Here is a 12,974-nt window from a genome sequence, read left to right as displayed (position 1 = left end):
TCACAAACAGTTTGGAGCTTGGCTATCTGGGAGAAAGATGAAGATGTTCTTCTCTGTGGAAAAGGGTCAGAATGAAAACATGTGGCCTGTAACTCCCAGAGAGAAGCAGGAAAGTGAAACATCCTCAGAAGGAGAGTCTGATGTGGACTTTGAGGTGGGGTCAGATCATTCTGCTTCCTCTTCTTCTTCTCCTGACTTTTACACTGTGGTCATCCCTGAGGATGCAGGTGGATTCCCCTTTGGCCTCCAAAGTCAGGTGTCCAGTGTATGCTTTGGAGTGATACAGATGCTGTCTACATCAATATCACTTGCACTACACGTCTTCCATTCAGGTTTGTCATGATGACAATGACCTCTGGCAACAGGAGCACAGTGGGTAATCTCCCACTTTTTGAAGTCCATTCTGTTGCAAGATCCGCTGTGTCGTCTCCACTCACGGTGGAAAAGTCAGGAGAGGAAGAAGAGGTAGCAGAATGATCTGACCCCACCTCAAAGTCCACATCAGACTCTCCTTCTGAGGATGTTTCACTTTTTGTGCATCTCTCTGGGAGTTACAGGCCACATGTTTCCATTCTGACCCTTTTCCAAAGAGAAAAACATCTTCATCTTGCTCCTTGGTTGTCAAAGGAATGAAATGACCAGATAGCCAAGCTCCAAATAGTTTGTGACAGGACTCCAGCCAGGTGCATGAACTCACTAACCATTGTTTTTGTTCTCTCCACAGTGAAGTGCAGTAAGTGAAGGGGCCCGTGTTTTTATTTTCTTGAAAGAGTGCATACATGGCTGTGAATACACACACACCTTAAAACAGCCTGCTAAGCTCAATAACACAAGCACAAAAACTAATGAAACAACAAACATTTTATGCATGGGTCCTATAATGGGGAAATGGCTGATTTTAGTGTTGAACACTAAAAATGACAAATTTGACCATTTTTCTCATATATGAAACCCTAATATTGTAGAATGAATGATTTTATTGTGTCATGGCTGAGAGATTAAAAAATGTGGTTTTAGTGGCTGTCAATGGGACATTCTTGTCCGTTAAGATCACAAGAGGGTAGTAAATTTTAAATCCGATGCTACACAAAAACTAATAATGCAGTCAAGTCAATATTTTAGATAATCTTGGTCATATCCAAGACTGATTTGAAAAAATTCCCCAGACTCCCAACATTCATTTAATGGAAATTAGCAAATTTTTTATGGTTTTCATAAAAAAACAAACAGTGACTTTAAGTAATCAAACTGGCATTTAAAGGATTAAAATCCTCAAAATGATGGAATTGTTGGTAGTTTTGTAAATTGCTGAAGTGGTTTAAGAGATTTATGCAGAAAAACGCAGAAAAAAAAAATATTAATTAAGTTTTTATAGTAGTTTTTCAGACGTGGATGTTTTTGTCGGTAGTAAATTTTTTTTTTCCCACTGTGTTCTGTTGACCTATTAGAATTTTTTTTTTTTTTTTCTGAATTTCTAACTTTGTGTAGAGTGACTTTCCTCTTAACATTACGCTCCAAGTCTAAGCAACCATTTACAGATACAAATGCATTGCCAGTTACAATCGGCAAGAACATAAGTTACGCTAAATAAATGCCGACAATATTAAACCACATTTGTTTTCCTAATTACACTGAATAAATCTGAACTTTTGTTGAGTTGTCTAATTGGGTAAAAGTTCAAATTTGTCATATATTTATAGATTTCATGGTGTAATAGAGTGAAAGTTTAATGGTAGATATTAGGGTTATTATTTATTGTTAAGTAAAACAGAATTATTTAAGAGCTCAGAAAATAATCAGTGGAATAATTGATAGATTCATTGTTTGAAAATATGTTCCAGCCCTAATTCCGTATGACTTTGACCTCAGCCTTTGCCGTGAGATCCACGCATGTGTTTAATAATGTTGTCTCACTGTCGGAGTTGCCATTCATCAGCGGCCGTCACATTAGAGAGCTATCGGATGATAACCAAATGAGCCTGGGCTGGTTCAGCTCAGACGAGGAGAAGATGGAGAGGCGGGGAGGGCCTCTACGGCTCTGGCAGAGCGAACATTCGGAAATATAAATGAGACAGTCGGCTTGTTTCATAATGAAATATCAAAAATTCACCTGGAATTGTCGTTTTGGGTCCTTTTTAGGTGACCGACTATGAAAGCTATTGGTTACAATTCAGCGGCTATAAATTTATGATGAAGCAAGTGATTTTCACAGAATGTAACTTGAAAGCTGCGGAATATTCCATTGGGTTTTTACTCAGACTGTTATCAGACAGCTGTGATTCACGATTACAATTTGAGCCCCACAATCATTCAAAACAGTCACCACGGAGAAAGGCCTCCCACTGAACTGAAACGGCACAAAAAAAAAAATATACCACATGAAAATTTAAATGAAATTATGGGACCTGCCTCTCTCGACGGTCGGTGTGATGACACGCTTTCAGATCCTATTTGGGAAGGTTTGAATGTGCTGAAATGTAAATGACTGGACGCATGGAAGCCCAAATGGGAAGCTAGATTCTACATGGGTCAAAGACAGGAAGACTATAGAACTGAGATAAACGGAGGGAAGGAGGAGGGAGAGATTCTCATGCGAATCGTTTAACAGCGGACACACCATGCCACTCGCATTATGGTGACTGTTGCATCAAGGGGCAACGCAAAGGGGCCTCTTTTTTTTTTTTTTTTTTTTTTGGCAATGCACCCCACAGTTTTTTTTTTTTTTTTTTTTGGGTGTGTGTTTCTGAAAAAGGAACCAACCAGATTTAACGCTGAACCGCTAACTCATGTTACGGAACCAGATATCAGATTTACCCAGAGAAAACGCCAACCTGTTCAATTCAGCTAAAACTTGCAGACCTTACACATTTTGCTTATGCAAATTTAAAAATGTCAAAATACACCCGCAAATTAAGAATTGGCGTCAGCGAAGTATCCGATTCATGCCCGAAGCTCATATTTATGTCATGCATCACCATTTTACTGCCTGTCAGTGTTGTTATATCTCCATGTGCAGTTCATTCATGGTGTCTGACGTGCCTGTCTGTCGAATGCTCCACGTTCCCTGGAAGCTCAAAGCGGCCTTTTAATAGCAGCGATGCCTTCTTGTTAGCCAGAGAGGAGGGGAGGAAAAAAAAAAAAAAAAAGGTCATGGAATTGGATTTCCGAGCCTTGGAAATCCTGAAATATTTACCTCGAACATGTTGTGCGGCTCGCCCTCTCGGCTCACCTTTCATTCTCTCTAACTGCTCTCGTGCTGATTTGTCAACCATATGTAGGATCAATTAATCTGTTGAGTCTGAACAGCATGGGAGATTTAAGTGTCCGTACACACGCCCATGTGCCCAGCAAGTCCATTCTGTCTATTTATAGGCATATAGTCAATTAGTGCTGCGATTGCAATAGACAGAAGCCTGTCAATTGAAAATAAACCCCCTTCCCTAGTCGTCTTTTTGAAGAAAATGTGTTGCATTTGGTTTGAGTCCTGCGGCAGCCCTTTTGTAAAAGGCTGAGATGTTCTTTAATCTTACAAAGGAACTAATTTAACAAGGCAGAAATTTCCAAACTCATCCCATTTTTTATTTTTTTTTTCATATCCGCAGCAAACAAGTTCCATTGTACGTTGTGATTGCTTTGAATATTCAGCGTTGTTTTCGTATTTTTAACGGGAAGATGGTGAGACCTGTGTTGTTTATTCCAATTTTGGCAGATGAAAGAGAAATCAGTGATTCTCGACTCGTTCTCCCCCCCTCCCCGAGAAACAGGCAGGTAGTGCGGCAAGAGAATCAAGTTTCCCCTGCAGCCAGTAAGTGCCAAGCCGTGTCAAAAATGACATGCATCTCCTGTTTCCATGTCATGCCATGCATGTGATGTGATGGGCGAATGAAGGCAGTTCCTGCAGAGAATAGTAGGGGGTCATTATTAAGCCTCTTAAATTAGCGCCCCCTCCCACACAGCCCTTGCAATTTTCCGAGACCCACTACCACACAAACACCCACTGAACTCGGCACATTAGACTCGACAAAGAAAATCATTTCCAAAGTTTACTTGCAGCAAACTCATTTCATATGTGATTGAATTGTACCTGTATGGCACGACCCATTTAGACTCAAAGTCACACATGGACGCTTTGAGAACCCATTTGAGCAGAGCCATGCTGTTAGCTCGCTATAGACTGGGCCAATTGCGTGTCCTATGCAATGCAATTTACATGTCTCTCCATCACACTCACTTATATGGTTCAACTCACAAGAGCTACCATTTAGATCACTTATGGGGGAGGGGGCAGAGAGAGCACCACTGGTATAATTCTATATGTATGTACTGCTGGGGTATAGAGTGGGTGGCAACAGCAGGAGAAAGCTTAACCTCCATTGCCCCTGGACACCGTCCGCAGTGAAATACGAACAAAATGACAAACGTGGCTCGCACCCCATCCGGGGAAAATGGACCGCTTCTGGTGCTCGCCCTGTTATTTTGATAGGCAGGTCTCGCCGCTCCAACATCTTCCTGGTCCATTTAAGGCTCCTAATATCCCCAGATTAAAGAGCCCTCCGCCCCAAGGTCAGCCTCCGAGGGGATGGCTACCCGGTTTTCCCTCCATGCCCTTTGCCGCACTTTCTTCTTCCACGCTCTTTCACCCGATTTCTCTTTCCCTTCCCTGCCTGTCTTTGCGTGTGAGCATCCCGGTGGCTTCCCCTCTTTCTCCCTCCATGGCGTATATGTATATTTACAAGAGTGCACATAACTGGTGTCTGGGGAAGGGTAAGGAGCAGCGGGGAAGGGAAGCCATTAGGGGAATAAAGAGAGGTGCTGCCTCACAGCCGAGCTTCACAGGCCAGTGGAGCAAATCAAATTGGGTCTTGTTCTGCGGCAGGATGCGCGCTCTCGCGCACACACACACACGCACACATGTAGACTCGGTGACAGTGGTGGAAGCACACAGCTGACAGCGGGGGGCCTTTGGGACATAGCAGGGCTGGGCATGTCTAGGTCTGGCCCGCTAAGGGATGCAGTCATGACCCCTAACTCTCCTGAGCCACAGGTGTGCTCATGCAGGAAGAATGAAGAAAAATTATGTAGTAAAGACACACATCAGACCGATTTTATGAAGAGTTTAATATAGTATATGAAGCTGCAGTGGCTTTTTTCCACATTGTTTCACAAGTGCAATCAATTTGAAATATTAATATAACATTTTCTGTTGCGCCATTGGCCTCCATTGGACATCGGGCACATGGTTAGTTAATTCACGTCAATTCTGCACACAGTATTTACAATTGTTTGAATAATGTTCACTAGGAATAAAAGATTTTGTGACTTGTTTTTAAAGATTTTCATATTCAGTGGTAGCAATCAGGCTCGGGGCATAGAGCTGCACACAGGTAAGAGCAAAATAAACAAATAGGCTCTCTAGAAATTTACAGTAGCATATCATAAAATGCTGTCATATATTATTGATGACTTCCCTGTGACAGTTTTTATGGCCGGTAGCAATATCCATCCGCCTCCTTTGCACTAATACCTCATTTATAACGGCTCAGATCTTCTGTTTCCATAATGCTCTGACTAAGATTAAAGTTATTAGCTGGCTGATAGCGAAGCTGAAGAATTGGCAGAGGACTCCAGGTAAAGGGCACAAAAGCTAATGAAAAATGAGACGAGGGCTTTGGTTTTATTAGAAATACATGGTAATAGCACCGAAACCTTAGTCAACATAATGTTCGCTGCCATCTATGTGATACCAATGCCTGTGGGGCACTATTCATCCACAGAGAAATAAAGGGAGGTGGGCAGAAAAAAAAAAAAATACATGCGATGCTTACATTTCATTCGGATTCTCTGAAGGATTACCGCCGCACATCACTTTAGCTCAATTCATTACATGCTTGCAGAGAGGGGGCAGATATGTGATGGATGGTTGTCTGCAAATGGACTTGTCGGTAATAGAAAAATGCACACGCTTTAATTAAAGAGGGCCGGACAAGTGGATCCAGAGTGGATTTGGGTGTCTCTTCACATCTGCACAGGCAGGGTCATATATCAGAGCCCATCGGAGGGCATAGGGGAGTGAGAAACAAGCTGTACGCGCTCACTCTGTGGCTGCATTTGAGAATTCGAATAGACAAGCATTTAAAACAGACTGATGGTGTGCAGGAAGAAACGAATGACTGCATATGGGATGCAGTACCTTTGATTAGGTGAAGAGGGTTTTGAGATTTTGAGAAGCTGCATTGTGGTCATAATGAAATGGAAATTGAAATGCACGTATTCGTACTTTTCGTATATCCAATTAGAGGACTGCCCAGATGATATTTATACAATATTTTACCTCTTGCTGACATAGCTTTCGGGGCCTGACCCGTGCTTTTAGGGTGGTCGCTTCTGTCATGTTTTGGATGTCCCTTAAAAACGGACTCATGCAAAATTCGTTGTTTGACGCCAGTTTCGCGAGACTGCAGTGAGATTTACTGCATAACGAGAGTTTGCGGGAAATGGTGTGTATTTATCCATCTGAGGATTTTATGAATCGATATCGGATTTTTCAAATCCAGCCCTATAGTCAACAAGTCAAAATACTGTTTTACTTAGTGATTTTTATACTGTTAGGTATATTGTCAAATTTTTGACCACGATAAAGGAAGGGCATTGTGAGAAATCCCTAGTTTTTGTTTATTTCATGTTCGCAAGGACATTCATTCACGCATGCATGTGAAGTATGCACACCAGACGTGGATTTTAGAGATATAATGGCTTAGATGATTTATTATGGTCCACCTCTGGTTTTATGATCTTTCAATGATATGCAGTGGCAATAATGCAGCAAACATGTAGCAAACTGCCCGCAAAGGCAGAGAAGGAGACTGGGTGGAAGACATCAACATGGATGTGAAAAATCTGTTTTGTGAGCATTTTAGTGCAACGAGCGTTCAGAATAAAGTTTGGATTATAGATATTTTTACTAAATACATTACGTGGTTGTACGTGCAGAGAAATAATGTTCAAAAGTGCAAAGTGTTCAGTCCATGATGGACTTAAAATGAGGCATGCGAGTTATTTTGCAGGTGCGCCTTGTCAGTGACGTGAGTCGGTAGCAGATCAGGTCATATCAAGCAAAGTGGAATAATACTTTATAATTCTATATCATTCTCTCTCACACACACACAATATAATATATACACCGATCAGCCACAACATTAAAACCACTGACAGGAGCAGTAAATAACATTGACCATCTTGTGAAAATGCAATGTTCTGCCTGGAAACTTTTGGACCTGGCATTCGTGTGGATGTTACTAAATCCACATGTAGCACCCACCTAGACCAGAGCAGACCAGGCACCTCCACCTCATAGCAATGACACTCCTTGATGGCAGCAGCCATCCCCAGCAGGATGCAGCCTGACAAAAAAAAAATCATGAAAAACAGCACAAGGTGTTGACCTGGCCTCCAAATTCACTAGATCCCAAACTGATCAAGGATCTGTGGGATGATCCACAGAGGCAGACACCACAGGACACCCACAGAAGGCCCATGTCGATTCTCTGATGAGTCACAACTGTTTTGGAGATGCAAGGGAGACCTACACAATAAAAGGCATAATGTTATGCCTGATCGGTGTATATATAAATTTTAGCTGAATATATATCTGCTTTCACCATGAAGTAAAATTTTATATACATTACCTCTTCAATGATTAGGAAACAAGGCACAGCTCAGTTTTACAAGGACGGAAATGCATTTGTCATGTTGTAAAGACCTTAAGGATATGAGAAATATGTTTCCACAGAGAAACACAAAACCACAAGGCACCGTTAACTGAGATGTAAGCTGTATTCATGGAATAACTGTTTTTTTAAGTGAATACGGCTGTAAAAGAGGATAGAGGTAACTTTTTACATTCTCTCACGTCCGTCTATCTCCCTCCATCTTTAGCGTCACTCAAATTCCTCGCAGCTACTTTTGTTTAAAGGTAGGCCTTTAATGAAGAGCCCTTCAACTAAGTGCATCTTTGTCCCGCGATTAACGGCGGTGCTCGAAGTAAGCGCCGGCGTGAAAGGAGGCCGCGGCCCTTCAGCGTCCGAGCCTTCCCAGCCACTCTGCCATCAATCAGACCCCGTGTCCAGTAAGTGCTGCTAACATTTATGAAATATTCATCAGCCATTCACTTTTTGCTTTCCACTCACCCTAATCATTACGTTTAGGCAGCATTGTGTCACCTCTCTTTGGAGAGAGGAGGAGAAAAAAAAAGAAAAAAGGCTACAATCATCTTGCTGAGGGGAGGTGAATTAGAGAATGCGTTTCTGCTTTTATGTCAGACGTCCCATGGGTGGACGTTTTCGTTCTAGTATGAAAATGCCAGTCAGTGGTCTTCCCCTCCTCCTATAGTGTCGCTTTAATTAACCTGTTGTGTTGACAAATCTATACATGCTTGAATTACTTTCACAAATCCAATTTTTGTACTCGGCAGTTGCCTTTTTATGTTTTGATGTATGCTGTATATGCATGAGGCTTAATGTTAACACGTGCACACAAAGAAAACTAATAACAACACCTACTCGCACTTTACAATCTTTAATCAAAGTGTAGCGTGACCCACTAACACACTCATTTCATATTTAGTGCTCACCCCTGTCTCTTTGTCTCCCCATCTATCCGTAGCTCACTTACCTATGACTGTGATTAATGTCATTATAATACAATGAGCGCGACGTTCTCATCACTCATGTTCAACCAATTGTGGACCGGGCCGATGAAAGGTTGTGATATTCATCAACATTCACTGGCTGCAGTCAAACACACTCCTCAGCCCACAAAGGGAAATTCCTCCCCGTGTTCTTCACCTATTTGCAATTCTTATTGCTGTGAGAAAGTTAATCTATCCCCAGCAATAACTCATTGGATGTTACAGCTTAAGCGAAGATGTCCTCAGTTGCCTGTCTTGCATTTTAAACAGGGGGGGCAAAGAGCCTCGGTACAATTTTCCAAACACAACTGAGCTAACACTGATTTATTGCTCCAGTTTATATAACTCATATTAGGAATTCATGGACCTGGCAAAAGGGATTAGAGCGTTTATTTCAGGCAGGGAGATGATCCTGTCATTAATGGTCGATACTTTCATCATCGTTTAAACCAGAGGAATTTGCCCGGTGACGAATCGTGGCGGACATAGCTATCAGGGTTGTGCAGCTGTACTCGTTATCTTCCGACGACCCGCTCTGCTCGGTGAACGTGGACCCGCGCCCATCAAACTTGGATTAGGCTGTCAATCAAGCGTCGGCCGCGTATATTGTGTTACAATTTCTCCCAAATGTCACCAAGATCAGAGTAATTTCTTGGCTAATTGCATCTCGTCTCCCTTTAATGCTGCACATTTAATGGTTTTGTTACGTTGCGTGACAAGATGGTGTTTCTCTCGTATTGAAGCGGTGATGAGCGGGAAGAGGGCCCGGCTTTTGTTTAGAGAAGGGAAATGAAAGAATAAATGACTGTTAAAGTTCAGAGGGCGTATTTCTGAAATGGCAGCAAACAAAGAGAAGAAACTGAGAAATGATCCCAATCTTGCCATAGCGTGACATCAATTACACAAAATTCTCATTAGAAGGGGTTGCTGCTAAAAGTCTGCTAGCTTTGCCTGGGTTGTTTTTACTCGGGAGGAGGCAGCGTGTTATGCTGAAGATCTGTGTCAAAGCCAGCTCAGAGCAACACTGAGGATTTTCTCTCCCTTGACGCCTACTTTTTTTATTTTTTTTCCCCTCCTCTTTCCCTGGCACTGACTTAGTTTAAACATGACAAATACAATTTCAGGCATTCTACTGTGTCCGCGTGCTTCTCCGCGGCTAACAATAGCGTCCACAATGCTCCCATTAATTCCCTCGTCTCCGAAAACCTCTGCTAAGGGGAATACCATTAACCATGTTAAATAAAATGCCGAAACACTAATTCCGCCGCACGTCATCAGCAGTGGGATTACGCTCACAATACGTGTCAAGTTATGGCGGAGCGAGTGGCACAAATAATTACTAAAAGTCTGTTTCACAAATTCCTCAAAGGCCAAACATGCACGCAGGGGGGTTGATTCATTACCGGACCATTATGATACTGCAATATATACAATGTGAAGGTGTCATGTACAAAATAAAAGCCTTTAACTGTGCCTGTCTGTCTTCCTGTCTTCTTGCATGGCTAATATAAGCGACTATTCGCCTGAAACATGTGTAGAATTTGAGATCTTGAAACGGCGTGACCGAGAAAACATCAATTAATGCGTAATCGCACAAAACTAAAGGTTTTCCGGCGAGACGATCAAATGCATCACTCCGCGACATTTATTGGGCTGCCGGTTTCCAGAATCGCCATTAAAACACAAAAAAAAATAAAAAAATTTACATCTACGCTGACGATCTACAAATACAGAAGAGAAAAGAAATAACAGAGCAACAATAACAAACACTTAACTGCCTTCCATTAGTGCACTTAACCTCCTCTTCATGGAGAGCAATCCGGCTTTACATTTCCTGTGGCTAAATGCGTGTCTCTAATTCACAAATGAGGGGACGTTTTGAGTGGCCCTCTGTCTCCCCGATGAGCAAATGCTGCAATTAACTTTTCCTCCTCTTTTCTGTTGGGGGGGGGGGAGGGGGAGAAGGTGTTTTAAAGACATTCGCCCTGCAGTCAACAGCGATCTTCTGGCTACTGCTAAATTTAAGCGGGGATCTTTTGTTTTTTTTCCTCTTTTTTTTTCAATGCTGTACTTAATATTACAGTTGAAGATAATGGCCCATTTATGTTGTATTATTCAAGGGTGATTTAATGGAAAAATCTAAAGGAAGACGGTCATTAGACCTTATTACTGTCATCAGTCGAAATGCACCTTTCAATAAGTTTCTATCCCAAATAATTTCATGCTTTAGCTACTTTTTTTCTTTTTTTTCATACACAGCCTTTTTTAATACAATTACAATATGGAGTTAGTATTAATGAACGTGTGTGTGAGTGTTGAAATAAACCCCAGGTGTACATAAGGTGTATAGGTGAAGGCCTTGACGGGGATCCGTGGTCAAAATAGCAATAATAAGCAGCATCATGTGTTCTTGCTGTTACTGCTGACATGACACTCTGATAAATAATAGGCATTATGTCAGGATTAAACTTGATCTAGTCCTGTAATGATCTCACCGCATCCACATCATGTGTACGCGAGCGAGTGTGTACGAGCGCCGGCTGGTTGCATCCACGAGCAAAATGGCTGCATAATTGGCGATGTCCATGACACTGTGCTCTCTGTAGGTGGTTTTTTTTTTTTTTTTTTCTTTCTGCATGTTGCCCAGACTCTAATTACTGGGGCTTCAGCGGGGAGGTAAGGCAGGCGGTGTGGAGAAGGCGCCTGTGCCGCCTGATTCTGTCAACTGACGGGCTGCACTGTCTGCGGTGAATCCAGGCAGCAAGGAATCCCTGGAGTGAGTTTGGGAGAGACCCAGGGACTGGTCATATCAACAAATCTTAATCAAAAGCCTGAAATTGTCAGCTGTCATACACTTTTTGTGATCTTTGATACCTTGCCCCTCCTCTGACCCAGACCGCCAAATAATACCTGCGCTACGCACACACACACACACACACGTGCATGCAGACACACAGGAAAAGCACATAAACACAGCGTGCGCACATATCCACACACACACTGTGCACTTGTGTTTTCACAAAAATACAGAGAAGCAACAATCTGCAGTATCCTCTTTAGAAAAATTGGGTTGACAGGCAACATATGATTTATTTTTTACAATATAATGGCTAAACCTTTTATAGTAGATGTAATAATGGTAAAAATGCATTTTCTCTGCTTAATGCAAGACATAACAATTTCCTTTTCTAATAGGGATACTATCATAAAAGTGGTGCAGCAACACCACTGCCCTGTGCATTGCGGTGTGTTCCGACTCTCTCAATGTGACACAATTACCCTGCTGGATTCTGGATGAAGTCCAACACTTTCAAAACCTTTTACTTTAATGAATGAAAGCAGCACTTCTAAGTTCCAGCGCGACGTGCTTCGGCTTAAGAATAGAACATTTTTAGGTTTACCGAGTCAGGTCGGCGGCAAACAATGCCATTTTATTTTGCCCCCGAGTCCCCTTTTCAGACAATCTTAAACTTGTGCTTCAGTTCAGGAGAGGATGGAAAGGCTGTGGTGGCTTTGATCGACCGACTGTAACTAAGCAGCTTTGAGGGGGTTTAAGGGACCTAAAATGTATAAAATGGACGGATCAAGAGCGAGCAGAAATTTGACGGTTCAGGGGCAGGTTAGAAAAGTAAGAACATTCCCATACAATCTATATCCAGTTAGTGCATATTAGGGGACGGCAGATGACAAAAGTGGGCTCTAAGAGCCGATTAGCACTGTAGTTAAACCTTCACGTGAGCAGGGGGTAAATACAGCGCCGCGCTTTGTACTTTTCTGTCCTCAGAGGGAGAGATGGCGAAAGTAAAAGTTAAAGAATGAAACCATCTTGCAGTTTGCTACTTTGAACCAGAGGAGGAAAGTGTAAAAAAGCAAAAAAAAATTTGTTGTGAAACTTAATCTGTCCCAGTCTGCAGTTCTGGAAGTGTGAACGTGTGAAATGAATCCAGTTTGATAAGTGCAACACAAAAAGCAACCCCAAATAAACGCGCTTTACAGCCTAATACTTCCCAGAGTTAATGCACTCGAGTGTGTTGGGGAAAAAAAAGGAATAGTTTCTTGATTAGACTGGCTGCCTGATTAAGTAATTGTTAAATTAAAAAGAAAAGGGGAAAAAAAGAAGAACAAATTTGAAAGGCAGAATGTTATTAGTGTTGTCAAAAATACTATCATCACTTAATTTCTCTTTGGCTAATAAGGACGCATCAACAGAGGCCCTGCCCTCGGTAATGAAACGGGCTCGGGCTGTTAATGATAACTGTTATTTATTCTACCGCTTCCCAGGTTTATT

Source organism: Chelon labrosus (genome assembly GCF_963514085.1).
Source record: "Chelon labrosus genome assembly, chromosome: 20".
NCBI classification, from domain to species: Eukaryota; Metazoa; Chordata; class Actinopteri; order Mugiliformes; family Mugilidae; genus Chelon; species Chelon labrosus.
The sequence above is the reverse complement of the archived record's forward strand: the minus strand, read 5'-3'. Positions refer to the sequence as shown.